At 48.5% G+C, this 18570-nt stretch overlaps 1 protein-coding gene across 5 annotated transcripts in view; it reads right to left on the bottom strand.

The window, feature by feature from the left end:
- The window catches only part of FNIP1 (folliculin interacting protein 1), a 735567-nt gene that overhangs the window by 70068 nt on the left and 646929 nt on the right, over nucleotides 1-18570 (bottom strand). The window lies entirely within an intron of this gene.

Below are 18570 nucleotides of genomic sequence, written 5' to 3'. Positions count from 1 at the left end.
GCCTAACAAATAACACCTTTAAGTATGACCCTAATCTTTGGGCAAATCTTTTGCTCTACAAGTTTAAAGACATTCTCAAGACAGGAAGTAAATACATTACTCTATCATGGAGTAATGCGGATGTAATACCAATCTTTAAGTGCGGGAGTAGGCTGGACCCATAAAACTATAGACCTATCTCTTTGGTAGATGCGGATTGTAAAATCTTCTCAGCCTTTCTATTAACACACTTACTAGATTGGGAAAAGCAATACCATCCGCTGAGCATATGCCAGACGGAGTTCCGTAGGGCCCATTCAACTAACATCAATGGCCTCACCCTTAAATGTTTACAGGAGGATGCATGGAAGAAGTAGAAGGGCCAGACATTTATGGCCTCAGTGGACCTCTCAGCCGCATTTGACTGCGTTAATCGTAATAAAGGATGGTGCAAATTGAAACTTATCGAAGGTGTGTATAAGAACTGTGGAATCCAGGTGCGGCTTAGTCAGCAAGGGGACTTGTCGCTGAAAGAGAGCAATGTAAACGAGGGGTTAGACAGGGATGCGTCCTTACTCCTTGGATCTTTAACCAATACCTGTCAGACGTGGCAGAGTGCTTGCGGAACGAAGGATTAATAGTTCTGCAAGTTGGTAATAACAGGACCATTTGGTTGGCATATGCTGATGATTTTATATTGTTTGACTGCACGAGAGTGGGCCTCCAGGGCGTCTTAGGCACCTTTGCCAAATATGCCAAAGAGAATGATCTTCTTATTAACCCAAATAAAAAAAAATTATTTCATTCACTAAAAGGGCCATGCAAGACCTTGTCCCCCTCGTGGCACATTGAAGTTTGCCATATCTGTGTTTCCATTTTGGGTCACATAAGGGAATTAAAACCCTTTGGGATATCTTATCGCATAAAGCAAAGCTCTTGGAATCTCAGATTGTGAAAATCGACTGAACATTCGGTAGATTCTCGCCAAAACCAGCAATGATGTTCTTTGAGGGTAAGATTGTTCCCAAATTAACATACGGCTTAGAACTAGGGCCCTGTGCAGTGGAAAGATTTTGAATAAAATAGAGGGCGGTATTTGGAGAAGGATCCTCAGTAATCCTAGGGCTGTTCCATTAGCAGCCATTAAGTTGAGTTAGGCTATATATCACTTTGGGCCCGAACCCAATGGAGGATGTTAACACTCTATGCAAAAATTATGGCTACTATGCCGAATACCTTATATGAGATGCTAGGGTCTAACAGAGTGCAATACATTCCTCCTGCAATTCAAACAAAATTGTGAAAATATACTTCTAAACATTGATTCAGATCTGTTAACCCTAACTGACAACCCTATGTTAACCAAAAAACGGTTGTTGGACCACGATTGGATCTGAACGACAGACCATTTTCACACATGTAGCTCAATGAGCCATTTGGCACACGAACACAAGAAACGAGGATCCCTCTCTAAAATTCTACTCCTGTTCCCTAATCGATATTATCGTGGGACCTTGCTGAGGCTAAGATGGAATATCCTGTTGACAAGAGATGTCTTAGTCAGAAGGAAACAAATAATGCCGAAAGATACTAAATGTAGGTTTTGTGAGGTGAAAGAAGAAACTGCAAAACATCTCATTCTAGAATGCAAGGGCTTGAATGATGTAAGGAATGTATTCTCAGACAGATTGAAGGTCTACTGGGATTGCTACGTCATCGACTCAATATGGAGATGTTGCCTCAGCATTCAAAATGTAGGTGAAGGGCTGGCACTCTCAGACTTTCTAAAGAGTATTAAGAAGGGGTAGGGTATGAAAATGGCCTTGGCCTATATAGGTGGTCTATTTTGACTAATCGTCATACCTTAATCTTTCTACACAATCTTTTATCATTTTCTGAAGAGTATGTTAGCTGTGAAGAATTGTTTGATTTATGTATGAAGTCCACTGAAGTGTTCGATAATGAACTGAATGTATGGTCACTTCTTTTTAAGGTTTTAGATTAATTGTGGATTTAATTACCTGACTGTTACTATTCTTATTTCTCACATATATTTTGAAATACTTTCTGCCGTTGATTTAACGTTTTGAGAATGTATTAAGAATTGATTTATTTTTGCTTGGGGGTCTTTCTTTCTTTTTTATTCTGTTTATTGTAATAGAGTCTGTGGTTTTATATTTTTTCTAAATTGTAAATGTTTGATTAAACCAAAAAAATAATTTTTAAAAAAATTATGTGCGACACCTGTGCTTGCTAAGTGGGCAGCGAACAATGAGACTTGATCAAGCACGCACAAAACTGGGCCCACCCCTTTGTCTCTGGATCAGTAACAGAACCTGGGCCACTTACTTGTGTACTGGAGCCTAATGGACTCCTCTTCCCAGCATTCTCAATAATTTCCAGATTGGCCTGCAACAGCCCCAGCTGCTGCATCTTTAGTTGCTCAGGTGCCAAGCTATGAGGGCTAGGGACTCTGGCTGCGGGTCTACTACTGCTGCCACCCTCTCCAGGTCCCAGTTCACCGCCAGGTGCAACTGCAGCCGCTGCATCTTGAGCCTGGCGTATGGCACAGCCAGAATGCATGCCACCATGAGACCTAACAGGTGTTGATACTGTCATGCCGATGTCACCTGTCTGTCGAGCAAGTTGCCAGTGGCCCTGAGGATCGCATTGACCGTTTCCAGAGTGGGCAAAATCCTGTGCCCGTTTGTGTCCCATGTCAATCCCAGGAAGATCAAGGACAGACGGGGTAAACTCCAACTTTGTCTGGTGTAACAAGAAACCCAAGTGGCATGGAATGTCCATGAGGCACTAAAGCGTGCCACCTCCTGCAAACTGCCCCTGATTAGCCAGTCGTCCAATTATGGATAAACATGGTGACCCCTGGCTCTGAGCAGCGCCACTATTGTGTTCATCAGTCTCGTTAACAACCGTGATGCAGATTTGAGGCCGAATGGCATCACTCAATTTTGGAAGTTTCACCCCATCACTGTGAAACGCAGGAATTGCCTGTGCGGCTGCCAGATCGGGACATGCAAATACATGTCTTTTAGGTCCAGGGATCACATCCAATCTCACTTGCAGAGAGCCTTCGTAATCTGCGCTGGTTTTATCTTTAATTTTTCAAGTGGAAGGTAAAGACTGAGCAAAAATAAAGGTCAAGCACCACACAAAGGCCAGCCTGGTTCATATTGGGGATGGCAAAAAACCTGCAATAGTATCCAGAGCCTCTCTGATCCAGGGGCACTTGCTCCACTGCCTCGCTCTGAATGAGGGAAGCAATTTCTGCCAGCAGTGCCGGTGTACCTATCTGCAGAAGTGCGGGGGGAGGGAAGGGACAGAGTTGAAACCCACTGGAAATTACAGAAAGCACCCATGGGTCTCTGACAAGGCAACAACATTGCATCTCTTGGAGAGCTAATCTGCCCGACGCTGTGATGGGTGGACCCGGACGCCACCCTGATTGCTTCTTGGCCCATGAGGCTGGAATGGGGAGGGGACTGTAAGAATCCCGTGGGGGTGGTGTGCGGGTACTTGTGCCTCTGCGGATTGGGTGACCTGTCCGGCTACCTGGACTTTCGATCCTGAAACTGCCGAACAACCTGTTACTCTGGCCAGATCTGACCTGCGAACTCCCAAATTTAGCCATGGTTTTAGCCAGGATTGCCAGCGATTTCGCCATCTGCAAGCGGGTCTTATTCTTGTTAAGCTCCCCCTCCGTTGAATAGTGGAAGAGCTCTGCCCCTTCCAAAAGGAGATCCAGTATTCTCTCCTGCACATCCGTATTAAATTTGATATGCAACCAAGCTGCTCTGCACATGTCAGTGGCCACGCAAATGCCTTGCACCGCTGTGTCGATGTAAGCCACTGTCCACTCTAGCAGATCCTACGCCACCACCCTGGCCTTAGCAAGCCCTGCTTTGGAAGCTTCCTGCCTATGGGGAGGGAGGTTGGGCAGAAAGTCTGCTATCTCCGTCCATAGTTTCTGATTGGAGGCTACCAGGATTGAGTCTGCATTCGGATGCCTGAGATGCAGTCCTGAATTCAGGTAGACCTTTTTTGCATAGGCCTCTAGTAGCTTATCTTACCTACTTAGCAGGGCTGCCGTCGTTGGCTGCAATGCCCCAGAGGTCTGGGGCTTAGAGTACATAGACGCAGCTGCAATCACGGAGGAATGCGGCTATGGGCCTGAAGAAAGGAGGAAAGCCTCCCCTTCTTTCTGCCTGTACTTGGCATTGGGCCTCTTGTTGATTGGCTGTGCTGAATGGGGCTTGAGCCACCCCTTCTTCAGTAGAGCATACACGTCCTTTTGTAGAGGTGTGCCAGACTTACTCGGTGCCCTAAGAACCAGAAACTCTGCCAGCACACCAGACTCTGGCTGCTCCTGTTGTAGTGCGGGTGCCCCCAAAACTTTGGCCAGCCACTCCATTCTGTCATGGAAGGCTTTCAACGAAGCTGAGGCTTCTAGATCCTCTCCTTGTATGCCCTGTATTGCCAGATACCCCAGTTGGGGTTCATCCACCCTGAGATCCTGTAGATGTAACTGGCATCAGATATGCGGTTCCTGCTGGGTAGGCCCACCCTCAGCTTGAGGCAGTCAAGCCCTGCTACGGCAGAACGCTGGACGGTGCCCCTCCCCTGCTCCCAGGGTCAGAGTCAGCTGTGCCTGTACCAGCGGGGGCTGGGTTGGAACGTCCTGCGGCGGTGACACCACCTCCTTTCATCAAGGACTTAAGGACCCCACGTCATCAGCTGGGACTTCATGACCGCCATAAACCTTTCGAAGAATCCATCTTCATATGGTGGTGGCGCCGGCTGAGAAGACGCTGAGGGTGGTACAGCCTGCCGAAGCAGCCTGCTGAGCGACTAGCCTGTGCTGAGCCCCACTACTCACGGTGTACTGCAGTGTACTGGACATGGTACATGGTGCACCACTGCACTTTTGTGGCGGACAATTTCACCCTCAGGGTGAAATCTGGCCTTCACGGGGCGGATGGCTGCTCCACGCATCTTGCCAAAGAGTCACTGGCTGTAGGGCTTTCTCACGATCTGGGCGTGGCCTTGCGGATGGGCGTCATTTTGTCACTCAATGCCATTTTGCACGCAGAGCATTTATCAGAATGCACGGGAAGACACTGTCCGGTGCAGAGCCTGAGCCCCAGACCCCAAAGGGCCCTCAAACTGTGGATCGGTACTGGATACAACCTCAGGGAGACACCCGGCAGGCTTGACGCCTTGAGGCTTGCGCGCGGCTGTCGTCGCACATATAGGTGTCCCTCTGGCCTAAGCCTGGTGATATAGCACTTGTGCCCCTCGGGACCTGTACAAGTGCTAGAGTGTTTCCGCCCCTCAGTCGTTCTCTAAGGAAGACCCGAAGGCCCCTCGGTTGCACAAGGAAGGTCCGGTCCCATCAGTGCGGAAAAGGGGGCGGAGGCCAGGCCCCGGAGGGCGGGGCTATGGGGGCATTGCCTCACCCACACGCGCCTTACATTTAAAGGGGAAGGGAGTCGTTTCTTACCTGCAACTCATTTCTCCAGCGTTGGTATCTTTCATAGATTCACATGCTGTGAATATTTATCGGCGTCAGGCTGGGAAACCTCGGTAACTTAAATATAGTGGTTTTCCTACTGAAAAACGTTGACACCTTGAGTCACGTCTTTATGGGTGCTTTAGGCAGCCCCAATGGGACGTCCACTATATAGCCCCGCCCGCGCGGCTTCCCTTCAGATTTTAATCCCTCCAAATTAGGAGAACCTGAAAAAGGATGTTTGCCTGATGGAGGAGGCCGGAGGACGCATGTGAATCCATGAAATATAATAACGCTGGAGAAATGGAGTTACAGGTAAGAAACTACTCCCTTCTCCAGCATTGGATATTTCATGGATTTACAAGCTGTGAATAGACTACGTAGCAGTAAGAAGACCTGGCGGTGCGCAACAGGTAAAAAGTACCTATACGAGAGGCAACATCAACCATAATAGAAAAACAATACTTGCAGGTAATCGATAACGAACCCATGAGCAAAAAACTCAAACCCCGGAAGCTGCAGGGCTTACCTTACTGGAACAGCCGTCGAAGCACTGCACGCCCAACTTGCAGGTCCTCAGCATGCTGTTGATGCAGGCAGTAGTGTCTGCTGAACATGTGCGGGACTGCCAACGTCGCTGCCTGGAAAATATCACTGCCCGCCCAAAGAGCCGCCGAAGACGCTGTGGATCTTGTAGAGTGAGCCCTGGGAGTCGCCTGCAAAGGCTTGTTGGATTTGTCATGGCAGAATGAAATCGTAGACGATACCCATCGGGAAATGCCCTGCTTCGAAATCAGCTTCCCCTTGTTGGGGGGGACCGAAAGCTACAAAGAGTTGCTTAGATACCCTGAACAACTTAGTTTGGTCCAGGTAAAACTTCAAATCTGTCTTGACATCCAAGGGATGCAATGCTTTCTCCGCTGGACTAGAAGCCTCGGCAAGGCTACTGTTGCGTTTTTGTAAAAACCTGACGGAATTTTAGGAATAAAATGTGCATTCGTAGCAAAGAGAGCTTGTCCTTCATGAACCACAGGTATGAAGGGTCAATGACCAGGGCCTGCAATTCTGAAACCCACCTGGAAGATGTAATAGCCACCAGAAAAACGACCTTCTATGTGACAAATTTTGTGGTAGCCGTTGACATGGGCGCAAACGGCGGTTTCATGAAGGCTCCCAGCACTCCAAACCGCGGAAAACTACTTTGGGGGAAATGTCCTGATAAGGCCCTTGAGGAAATGTTTTATCAATCTGTCACTGAACAGAGGCCTACAGTTGCGCTGCCGCGTGAACCTTGAGTTGGCTGCCAAATGGACCTTGATAGACAACACCAGACCTCCCCCTTCCCCAGCAGCAGAAGGTAAGGAAGGAGTTGAGGAGGTGAAACCCGCAATGGCTGCAAGGCTGGCTGTTGAGAACACCAGGCACAGAACCTTTTCCACTTACGGGCGTATGACGCATTGGTAGATGGCGCCCTTGCAGCAGCCAAGATGCAGCGACATTCCGGGGGAATCTTCAGACTTCCGAATTCGGAGTGGTCAGGAGCCACGCTGCCAGGTTGAGGGAACCCAGGTTGTGATGCCACACCATCCCGTTGTTCTGCGAAAGAAGATCCAGTGCCGAACCCAGGTGAAGAGGGCGGTCTTTCGCCAGGGGAAGAAGGTCTGAGAACCGGGTCTGCCTGGGCCAAAACGGAGCCCCTGCAAATCATATGAATTGTCTTCCCGAGCAGCGGAAACAGGGGAAAGGCGTAGGCGAACAGACCCGTCCACAGAAAAGAGAAGAGAACGCGTCCCACCTTGAGTCCTGATGAGACTCTCTGCTTGCAAAGAGACGGCATTGCTTGTTCTCAGGACTGACAAACAAATCCAGAGGGGGATTCCCCCATTTCCCAAGCAAACTCGCCACCTGGTCTTCCTTCAGCCGCCACTCGTGCATCTGCGCAGACTCTCTGCTGAGAGCATCCGCCTGAATGTTTTGAACCCCTGACAGGTAGAAAGCCAAGAGCTGAACCCTGTGTGCAATGGCCCAGTGCCAGATAGCCTGAGCCTCCTTGGACAAGGGCAGTGAATGCGTGCCCCCAGGTTTGCGCAGATAAAATATAGTCGTGGTATGATCGGTGAGAATCCGAACGACCGAGTCCTGAATGAGGGTAAGAAAAGACTTGAGTGCCCAGTGAACTGCTCTTAACTCCAGAATGTTGATATGCAAAGACACCTCCGTGAGGGACCCCAGACCTTTGACCTGGAACTGGTCGAGGTACGCCCCCCCATCCCACCCGGGAAGCATCGACTTGGAAGATGACTTCTTAGCCTAACGAGGAGGACAAATGTTATCTGGACTTCTCCCTGTCCGATTTTGGGGCCTTGCGTGTCGGGTCCGTCGTTTTCTGCAGGCGTGAGCCTGCCTTGAGAGGGTGAGCACTACTCTGCACCGGCCGTCCCACCGAAGACTCCCTGCTTTTCCCCGAATCTGACGCCTGTGTGGACCCTGTGCGTTGCTTCTTAGGACTTGGCTCTGACGACCTCACCCTCTGGTGCGATGGGATCTCTTTGCCAAAGGAGTAGAGGAGCGGCCCCGGGGGAAGAGCCCACCTTCAAAGACAGTTAGGCCCCCTCATTCAACAAACAAATCAACCGTCAGTTATGGTCCGTGAGGGTCTTCTAGAAGAACCCCCGACAGATGGTACAATTCTCAATGGAGTGATTGAGGTACAGACAGTACAAGCAGTCTGCGTGGCCGTCCCCCTCATACACATTTTTGAGACCGCAGGTCTCACACGGCCGAAATAACGACTTCTTTCAGCCCACATATGACATGTCTGGGCCTCTAAGCACTGGAAACATTGAAGGCTGCGTAGAACGAAGAGCGAATACTCTGGAGCAGACACAAGGTGGTCCCATAAGTCTGGAGACAGTTGAAACCTGAAGAGAAGCCGCGGGGCCTGGGCTATGTACTGGGCACCCAATAAAGACGTTGATAGAACACTCAAGGTGTCGACGTTTTTCCATAGGAAAACCACTATATTAAAGTTACCCAGGTTTCCCAGCTTGATGACGGGAAATATTCACAGCATGGGAAGCCATGATAGATCCAATGCTGGAGAAATGCACCTTTTGGAGGAAAAAAAGTTTGTTTGCGTCCCTAAGGAGGGACGCCCATGAAGTATGGAGTAAAGGGGACGGGACGTAGAAGTGCATCACAGAGCGAACAGGCATCTCCGCGGTGAAGCGGGCCCAGACACTAAGAAAAGTGTGCGCGTCCACACCCAATGCACACAAACCCACCTATACCTGGCATAAAACGAGAGGGAGAAGGGGAAGAGAGTTGAACACAAAAAAAAAAATCAAGTTACAGCAGGGAAGCTGTTCAAGAAAAAGAAGGCTGTGTCCGATGTGGAGAAAGGGACTGAGGGAAAGCAGCACAAGAGGCGGGGTTGTGGGCGTGGTTGCCAACTGCTCCACCCCAGCATATTCTATACATTCTTATGGGGGAAGTTTTAGGAAAGATTTCTCTTTGCAGCACCTTTCCCTCCATTTGTATGGACCCCGAAACATTTTGCTTTTTTATTTTTGAATATGGTCTCCTCTTTTTATAGTGCATTGTAGTCTTCAGCTTCACTGCACTGGCTTTTGATCATCTGTTGTGGGGAAACTGACATGTCCATCAGGCTGTCAGTACTGGGAAACATTGTTTCCCTTAGTCTTGTAACTTTGTTGTCAGTTTTGGTAACTTTTTATCATTGTACAATGCAACTTACAATGGAGTGCACTTTTTGTTTTACCCTAGACTAACACTCAGAGGACTTTTGGTTACTTAAGGTGTGCTTAAGGGACGAGCTGGTGGCAGCATTTATTTTTTGCTATTTCTTTACACTATTTTACTTAAGCCTTACCACATTTATCATGTTTGGCTACCTAGTGTTAGTGTCCAAACATGGCCGCGCCACTAGGTTTTTCATTTGTCCCTTGGCCATCTTGTTACTAACCCTTCTGCCTGACCTGTGAGGACAGGGAAATCCTTATATGGACTCTCAGTGGACGGGAAACCCTGGGATTTTCAAAGGCTACTGCAGGGACATGTGTGTTTGCTGCTAGGAAGTGGGTTGGGACTGTCTGGTCCGAATCCACAAACTGGTTTCAGTGTGTCTGAATGGTTTACAAGAGCTGTGCCACCAATTGTCCTGATCGGACCCCTGTTGGGGTGCGTGTGTGGGCCAGATCTTTAATTGACTAGTGGGAGGTTCAGCTCTTAACTGCTTTTTGGATACAAAGAGGACCCCTGCACCCTTTCTTCAGAGATCATGGAAGAAACCCGAAGGAGCCAAGTATCCGGGCTAGCTGCAAGACATGTAAGGATACCATGGACCTGTTGGAAGAAGGCGTGGCAACTAACTTCTGCTGCTGTCCTGGAAGAGCCCATCTTGTAGGTGATCATCAGCAGTCCTACGAAGCAGCTGCAACCCTTGGAGTGGAGGGAACATCCATTCTTGACATCAGCTCGAAGTGCCCCAGGATCACCCAGTCGTTTCCCACCTCAGAGTTTGGGCTACTGTGCTTCAGAGGTTGACGTTCCGTGTTGGGGACCGGAACATTGCAAATCGACAGTTTGTGCTACAAGACTCACTTCTGCCAAATGTTTGCTTCCAACATCAAGGGGAGCCGAGATACTAGGCGAAGTCTGACCGCAACAAGTGTGTCCCCCTGCGTCACTGTACATCAGTGGCAGAAATCCGAAACAGTATTCCTGCATCCGGTCTTGTGCTATGAGTGGCCCTGCATCAGGTTCTTCTGCATTCTCCAATCTGATGACCTTACACCAGCATTCAACTTGTATATAATGCTCAGCACCAGTTGGTCTTCTGAAAGATTTCAGCTACCAGGGGGCGCCCAGCAGCTTAATGCCTAATCTCTTCAGCATCACCAACTCCATGGCACCAGAAGTGATGCCATGCATGATTTTATATGGAGCAAGCCACGTACTGTGGCCTCAGTTTTCCCCAGCGCTCAGCAGCCGAGGAGAAACAGAACTAGATGAGGGACAGGCTGGCAGGGCAATGAGGAATCAGTGGGAAGATATCCATCAGAAAAAACATTACAGAAGGTAAGTAGCTTGTTTTTCCAATTATTTCATTCCTCCCAAAGCTTTTTGATTCTAGAAAGAGACCAAAGTAGTACCAAACCTGGAGGCGGGCTAGGTACATCCCCTAGATCAGGACATTCTGAAGAACAGCTAATCACTGAAAACAGGCATCTTGCCCTGACAAGAAGTCAGATGGTAATATTTTTGCAAAGGTGAGCAGAGAAACTCACGTTGCAACTTGTAAGATATCCAGAACCAGAACACTTTCCTCCAGTGCAGAGGTGGCTGCTAAGCCTTTAGTGGAATGCGATCTGAGCCCCTCTGGCACCTCCATTATTGTATGCTTGAAGGACTCAAATGCAAAGCACAATCCTTCTAGACAGTCTGCTTACAGACTATATTGCCAATACGTGCCCCAGCAAAGAAAGATATGTTTGATATTTGAATATTTATACTGCGCTGCAAAACAGACGCAGATGCCTCAAACGCCTACAATGGGGTGCCAAACAGAACAAGTGGCATGTTATCTCTAAGTCAAACAGCCTAATTAAACAGATGGGTTTTAACTTATGTCTCAACTGGACCAGAGACTGACAAGCTCTGATTTCCAATGGAAGGTGGTTCCAAAGCTTGGGTCCAAAGACTCTAAATCTCCTATCCTCTCGGAAGACAAATTTGGAATGTGGGACAACCAACAAAAGCTTATCCTCTGAGCGCAGTGCTCTAGCCAGATGATGGTGTCAAACTTTCACACTGAGGTACTCTGACACATTTGTATATCAAACAGGCTATTTTAAACCTAATGCGGTCCTCAACCGCCAGCCAGTGCAAAGATCTGCAGAAAGATGAGACCTGGTCCCTTTTTCCCAACTGCCCCACCTGTCTGATCGCTGCATTCGGACCCTTCTGCAGTCTATATATCTGTTTGGCTGGAATGTCTGCGATCAGACTATTGCAATAGTCTAGATGAGTATTCGTCATCGCACCTACCACCGCTGCATGATCTTCTAAAGAAAGGAAGGGAAGTATATTCAGGAGCATCCATAGGGAATAATAAACTGACTTCACCTTAGACTCCACTTGGGATTCACTACAGAGGTTCTTCTCCTGCCAGACACATCCCAAGTTTTTTAATTTTTTGGCAAATTGAAGTTTATCACTGAGAATATGAGGGGAGAATAACTGCTTCTCGTCCACATTTCTCCCCTTAGGTCCAACAAGGATAATCTTGATCTTTGCTGCATTCAATTGTAGCTGGTTACTGGCCATTCATTTGTCAATATCCACCATACACTGGTTGATTCTCATAAATGCGTCCTCAATGTTATTCGTCTCAACATAGATTTGAGTGTCATCAGCATAGGAGTGAAAACTAAGCCTGTGACTCCTCACTATATTTAAGACTGGACGCATATAGAGGTTAAAAATCAGGGGAATAAGCATTATCCCTGAGGGACACCAAATCCATGGAAAATAGCCTCTGAGGAGAAGCCCCCAACTGACACCCACTGGACTCTGTCAATCGAGAAGGAACTAAACCACTTCAACACTTGTACTGACGCCTTTCCCACTCCTCCAAGCAGCTCCAGCATAATCCGATGATTCACTGTGTCAAAGGTCACAGATGGATTCAACATCAACAAAACCGCGGACCCCTCCCGCGCCCCATCTACAGCCACCAGCAGGTTGTGTACTGCCCACCAGCGGTGTCTTGTGCCCATGTTTGGGTTGAAAACCGGATTGGAGTTCGTCCAGCAACCCCTTTTTATCCACAAATGCTTGAAATTGAACAGATACCATACCTAACTTATCTTTCCTGAACACAGAGCAGAAAGCCCTTTTCAGGTCAGAGGGCGGAACCTCTACTCTTCCTTGATAGAATGAAGATGGGGATATAAAACAGGAACACACATCTTCTAAAACAGGTGCAAATCAGGCCTTTTGGAAGGAAACTAGACCAGCAGGTGTGCACAATAAAGCCTGGAGCTCACTCGCTCTTCTCGCAGAGGTGATGGCGACCAGGAAACCCACTTGCAGCCCCAAAAAACACAACTTTAAATGGTTCAAAATGAGTCACCATGAGAAAAGTAACCCTCATTCAGGAATAATGAACTGGGAGTGGGGAGTCATGTTTCTCAGACCTTTTAAAAATTGCATGCTGAATGAGTGGGAAACAAGAACCTTGTTCCAGGATCCTTTTGAAGCCCAAAATGGCAGCGAGGCACTCCTTCAAGGTTCTAATCTGAGGGGTCTGCTGTGGCAATGGAGCAGACCTATAGCTCAAGATTGTTTTTCCCGGCAAAAAGCCAAAAACATTTTCCACCTCTAGGTACAATTAATATAACATAACAGTTGTATGTGTAAAGCTCATGGTGTGAGCCAAACCATAGCAACCTATTGTGAACCAACGGGCAACTAGAATCCACGGGAACGCACAGAGAACACAGAAGTTCCAGTTCACACACCCACAATCCCACGTCACCCTGTGTCCCTAACGGAGGGAATTGCCTGGAGCAGAACAGCTCACTTTCTTTTGACAGTGGACGCGGCCTACTTCAGAGGTCCCCAGAGGTGGAATATCTCATCCATGATCTGCTGGCACAGCACCCATTCAAGAGAGACTAAAATACCTGCTCAGGACATCTCCCACCACGTTCTCTGTCCAGCAAGATAGGCTGCCATTATAGCAATAATGTTCTCCAGGTCCCAGAAAAATAACTGCATTGCTTACCTGCACAAGGAATTGACCACCACGTCTGTTAAGTTAGTGTATAGCCGCAGTGTTATCTGCCAGTGATAACCCAGTTGCTTGCAGCTCAACTACTTTTAAATGAAAGTTGGTCTCCGCCAGAGACATAATGCACTCTACGAATGGTTGCTCAGGAAATTGCCCCATCCATTCAGCGATTCATCTGTGAATGCAGTTATCTGAAGTCTAGGCTATTGTGAAGCTCTCGCCTCTACAACACTCTGATCGAATCCTGAAGCAGGTCTGTCATTCTGCCCCAAAACTGAGACAACCAACAATGTAGCAGAAACTGGAGTGACCACATTCATAAACGGACCTGCGGCACCTAGAAAATGCAGGGAGCCACGAGACTCGGGAAGTCAGCACTTGGGACTGGTTCTGGAAAAGTTTACACCATCTGGTAGATGTTCACCAGCCCCGTCCTTCGGTACAAAGACCCTGCCCAAGCAGATGTTCAGGACTGCTCCAATGAACAAGAGGGACTGGGAACGTGTGGTATGAGACAGCATGTTTGAAGGAGATTGGTTGACACCAGCCTTGGGGAATATGTTCAATCATCTAGGTAGGCAAAGATGTGAACGGTTTCCCTCCTGACATGTGTAGCCAAAACTGCCAACAGCTTTTGGAAGACCCTCTGGGCTGAAAGGTCGATTGGGAGGACCCAGATATGTTCCAGACCATGAACCTCAGGCCCTTCCTATGCATTGAGCGTACCGGCACGTGATATATATATAGTTTTTAAAATGTATCTAGTTTGTTTTATATAGGCATACAAATAACAGTTGATAATCTCCCAGACCATGGTACTGAATTTATCGACCTTGAAGGATGAAAGACTGAGTTGGCCCTGCCAGGATTTGTACCTACATCAGCAGGCTACTCACAGATGTCAGAACGAGCGCTCAACTTGCTAGGATATCTGATCGGCATAAGATAGTTTGTCTTCTGAATGCCCAGTGACACAAACCTGTCCTGAAACATGTGGGCCTAAAGAACATGGGCGAGAACTTGTCCTAGGGTAGGTACTTGTTCAGCAAAAACATGTTCAAGAAATACAGGGAGTACCATCCTCTGACACTCTCCTCGGCAGGCACAAGCTCAATGGCTGCCTTTGCCAGGCGATGATGCAAGGACAAGGGAGGCTGGGTCGGGGTGGGAGGTTATTTTCTTGGGGTGCCAGAGGAAATGAAAACAGTAACCCTGCATTACTGCCTAGAGGGCTCAGGTGTCTGAAGTAGTGCAGTCATAGTCTTTGACATACAGCATTTCCCTCATGGGAGAGGCGTGGGATAGGATCCCACTTAAGCCGTTACGGTGCTGAAGAACTAGCTGGCATGGTTGACCACCATCTGCCCTGGCTTTTACGAGGACACACCTTGACACATTTTTATAGAAGAATCCTGGCCATGACTCCTGTGAGCATAGTAGGTGATGTGCAAAAGGAGTGTCCTTTGAAAAAAAGGCTGAGGCAACAGAAGATCAAGATGAAGTTGGCTTCTGTAAAGCTAGACGAAAGGGACTTGGCTAGAGCCTTTGACTCTGAATTTCGACAGAGATGCCAGCCTTGATATGATATGATATGGCATTTGTAACGCGCCTATACACAAGTGTTTCAAGGCGCGACGAGGCAGGGGGGGGGAAACAAGGGGAAGACAGACAACGATCATACTAGGCCAGGTGTCATTCAGATTGCGCAAGCGCAGGGGTGGGGGGAAGGGAAAAGTGCGAGGGGAAGGGGAGGGGGGGGGAAGTGCAGTACAAGGTAAGTAGCGTAAAAAAATAATAAATAAGGCCGGCTGGTGGCAAGTGCAAGGTAGATGCAGAACAAGTGCTGGGAAGGGGGGGCTGTAAGGATACAGTGACAGTCCCGCAGTGCAGGGGGGGTGCCAGGGAGGCAGTGCAAGTGGAGAGTGGCTGGGCCCTGGACCGAGGTCACTGAGAGTGGCCCAGTTGCAGATTCAGAGCAGATTCAGTGAAGAATTAAAGCTGTTCAGCAGGGGAGAGGGAGAGAGAAAGCAGAAGCAAAGAGGAAGGTTTTGAGGTGCTTCCGGAACCGGAGGTGGTTCTCCTCAAGTTTCAGGGAGGCAGGAAGGCAGTTCCAGAGGGAGGCCCCTGCTGCAGAGAGAGATCTACCCCCAGCTCGTTGCTTCGAGAAGCGGCTGACCCTGAGGGAGTTGGAGACGGATGAGCGAAGGGCTCGGGATGGAAGATATTTAGGAAGAGGGAGTTGAAGGTATTTGGGCCCCAGAAGGCCTTGTGGACAATGCATAGGGTTTTGAACTTAATCCTCGCAGCCACTGGGAGCCAGTGTAGAGATTTCAGTCCTGGAGAGATACGGTCCCTGGGCTTGAGGCCAAGGACAAGTCTCGCAGTTCTGTTCTGGATGAGTTGCAGAGGGCGGAGAGTGGAGGCAGGCAGATTAAGATAGAGGCTGTTACAGTAGTCCAGCTTTGAGAGAACCAGGGCTCGGGAGACAGCGCGCTTCTGGGGGAAGGAGAGGAAGGGAAGAATACCTCTGAGGAGGTGCAGCTGGTAGTGTGACTTCTTAGAGACGTCTGATATATGAGGAGAGAAGGAGAGTGTGGAGTCGAAGATGACCCCGAGGTTTTTTGCCTTGCAGGTAGGAGCAGGAAGGGGGCCAAGGGAGGCCGGCCAGAGAGCTGCAGGGAAGGAGGGAGTGGGTGTGCCGATAAGTAGAATATCAGTCTTACTGGCATTAAGGCAAAGGTCATTGGCGGCACACCATTCCTGGATACCAGACAGACAGTCAGAGATGAGGGAAGGAGAGGAGGAGGCCGAGGGTAGCCTGAAAATGAGCTGGGTATCGTCCGCATAGCACTGGAAGTTGGGACAGACAGCGGCGATGCGGAGGGCAAGGAGTGCCAGATACTGGTTGAAAAGCCAGGGAGAGAGGTTAGATCCCTGGGGAACACCACAGGAGGAGAAAAAGATGTCAGAGAGGAAGGACCCCAGTTGGACCTGGGAGGGTCGATTGGAAAGGAAAGAGGTCAGCCACGCCAGAGCCTCACCAGTGATACCCAGGTTATCACGGAGACGGTTGAGCAGGATGGCATGGTTGGCAGTGTCAAAGGCAGAGGAGCGATCGAGTAGAATGAGAACACACGGAGTGTTGGAATCGAGGTTCGAGAGCAGGTCCTCACGGATGTCCCAAAGAGGCTGTCCACATCAATGAGTAAATCTAGACATTTAGGCTGCATACCCAGGAGGAACCACAATGTCCTCAGCCAAGAATGTCTGCATAGTACAGACTCTGTTCCTTTAGACTGAGGAATAGTCAGCTTTGTCGAGGCCCGATTGTAAAGCTTGCTGAGCAGCTTTTTTGGCATCCTTCAGAGGGCCAAAACTCATTTCTCCTGCTGCTAGGTTTTCAGCTGTCTCTGACCCCACAGTACATAAAATGCATGGTGTACTTTGCTGGGTTGCAAGCTGCATTGATCGAACGCAAGCTAAAATCTGGCGTCCAACAGCATCCAGCTTCTTATCATCCTTATCCAGAGGGAAAGTGAAAAAAGGTAGTGAACCTCAAACCCGCTGTTGAAGCTTGCATTATAAGACCTTTCAGGGGAGGGATGGGTCGGCAGGAACCTCAGGTCAGTGTGGGCCATGCATTGCTACTTCACTAAATTTGTCAGTTTCAGCCGGGTCTGCAATGGCTTCATTAAATGGAACCATGGTGTTTTTGGGTGGACGCTGGTCCAGAGAATCATTCAGATCAGACTGTGTAATCATTTTGGTAGAAGCACAGTCCCAGGGACTCTACAACTTTAGCTGCTGTCTTTCTGAAGGGCACGATAGAATTGTCATATGAAGGAGCCTACATAAACTATAGTTTAGGTGATGTGTCATAGCTGCTGGCATCCCGGATGCCTAAGGCAGATAGCGAGATCTCTTTGGGGTAAAACATTTTTCGGTAAGTCTGCCTTCTCCACCAGCAGAGGCTCCACACATGAGACATTGGGTCTCTCTCTTCAAATATTTGCCCCATCCTAACGAGGAATTGGGGTCTTGAGGCTAGGACATACTCCAAAGCCAATGCAACGAGCAAAGACTGAGCCAAGGGCTTGACAAGATAGAGGATAAAATGATTAACAGATTGGTGCCAATGGGTTGTTTTCTTTCCCGGAGCAGGGGACGAGCCAACTGGGATGCAGCCACGGTCCAATGAGCTACTTCTGCCGGTCAATTAAGGTGCAGTGGGCCCTGGATTCACTACCAGTGCAGAGTTTAAGAACTCCAGCACAGTCTTTTGCAAAGATTTTCAACATTTGATTTTTTTTTTATCTTCCCATTGCTCCAAAGTGGAGGAGCTTGGGTAACTGCACCAGTTTTATTCAAGGCTATGAATCGCCTGAGGAGTCATGTTTATCTTCATCCCACCGGGAGTGAAGAGATTTCTTACTAGAGAAAGAAAAAGAGGAAGAAACCTGAAAATCACTACGGGATTGAGATCTCTTCCCATGCTTCCTCTTTTCATCCCTCAGTTGCTTTTCCAAGGATAGGGGATCCTCAGGGTCTACAGATTTCTCCTGCTCATATTCCTGGGAGTATTTAGAAGGGCAGCCGGCTGTGAGATACCCTTATGAAGAGCCATGAAGCATTTTGCAGCCCGATCCAAAAGGGCCGTTAGAAGCATGGCCTGACCAAAGCTGCAGTCCCAACTGTTATGGTCAGCCCCCGAGCACCAACGGCACACATGGGTCGGACACTGACATTTTGCTCCCGCAGCCTTTACAAGACTTGAAGCCCAAGGTCTTCATGATACAATGCTTGCCATAAATGCATTTTTCTGAAAAGATGGTGTTCCAAAAAGCATGCTGAATGAATAGAGAAAAGAAACTGATGTTACAGGTGCCCCTTGATCCATATATACCATGCATAGCGTCACTTCTGGAGCCATGGAGTTGGTGGTGCCAAGGAGGCACAGCGTGCAGCAGCATTGCACCCCCTAATGGCTGGAAGAAAAAGCAGCTGGCACAGGGGAACATATCCAAGATGAGGAATCTGTTGACGGAAGCAATGCATTGGAAACCAGATACAGTTGACCACTTTAGTCATAAGCATAGACCCCTGCCAGAGAATGATTTGTAAAGAATGGTGATTTCTTTGGCAGTGTAAATATCCACAGAATGTCCAACTTGCTTACCAGAAATGCTTATATGATCCAAAGACCTGTTCATTTAATGAATAGATGTACGATAACAACCATGGCGCAGGT

The sequence above is a fragment of the Ambystoma mexicanum genome, chromosome 3p, assembly GCF_040938575.1.
Source record: "Ambystoma mexicanum isolate Mex_15411 chromosome 3p, UKY_AmexF1_1, whole genome shotgun sequence".
In the NCBI taxonomy this organism is placed as follows: Eukaryota; Metazoa; Chordata; class Amphibia; order Caudata; family Ambystomatidae; genus Ambystoma; species Ambystoma mexicanum.
Note: the sequence above shows the minus strand (reverse complement) of the source record. Positions and strands in the feature narration are given on the sequence as shown.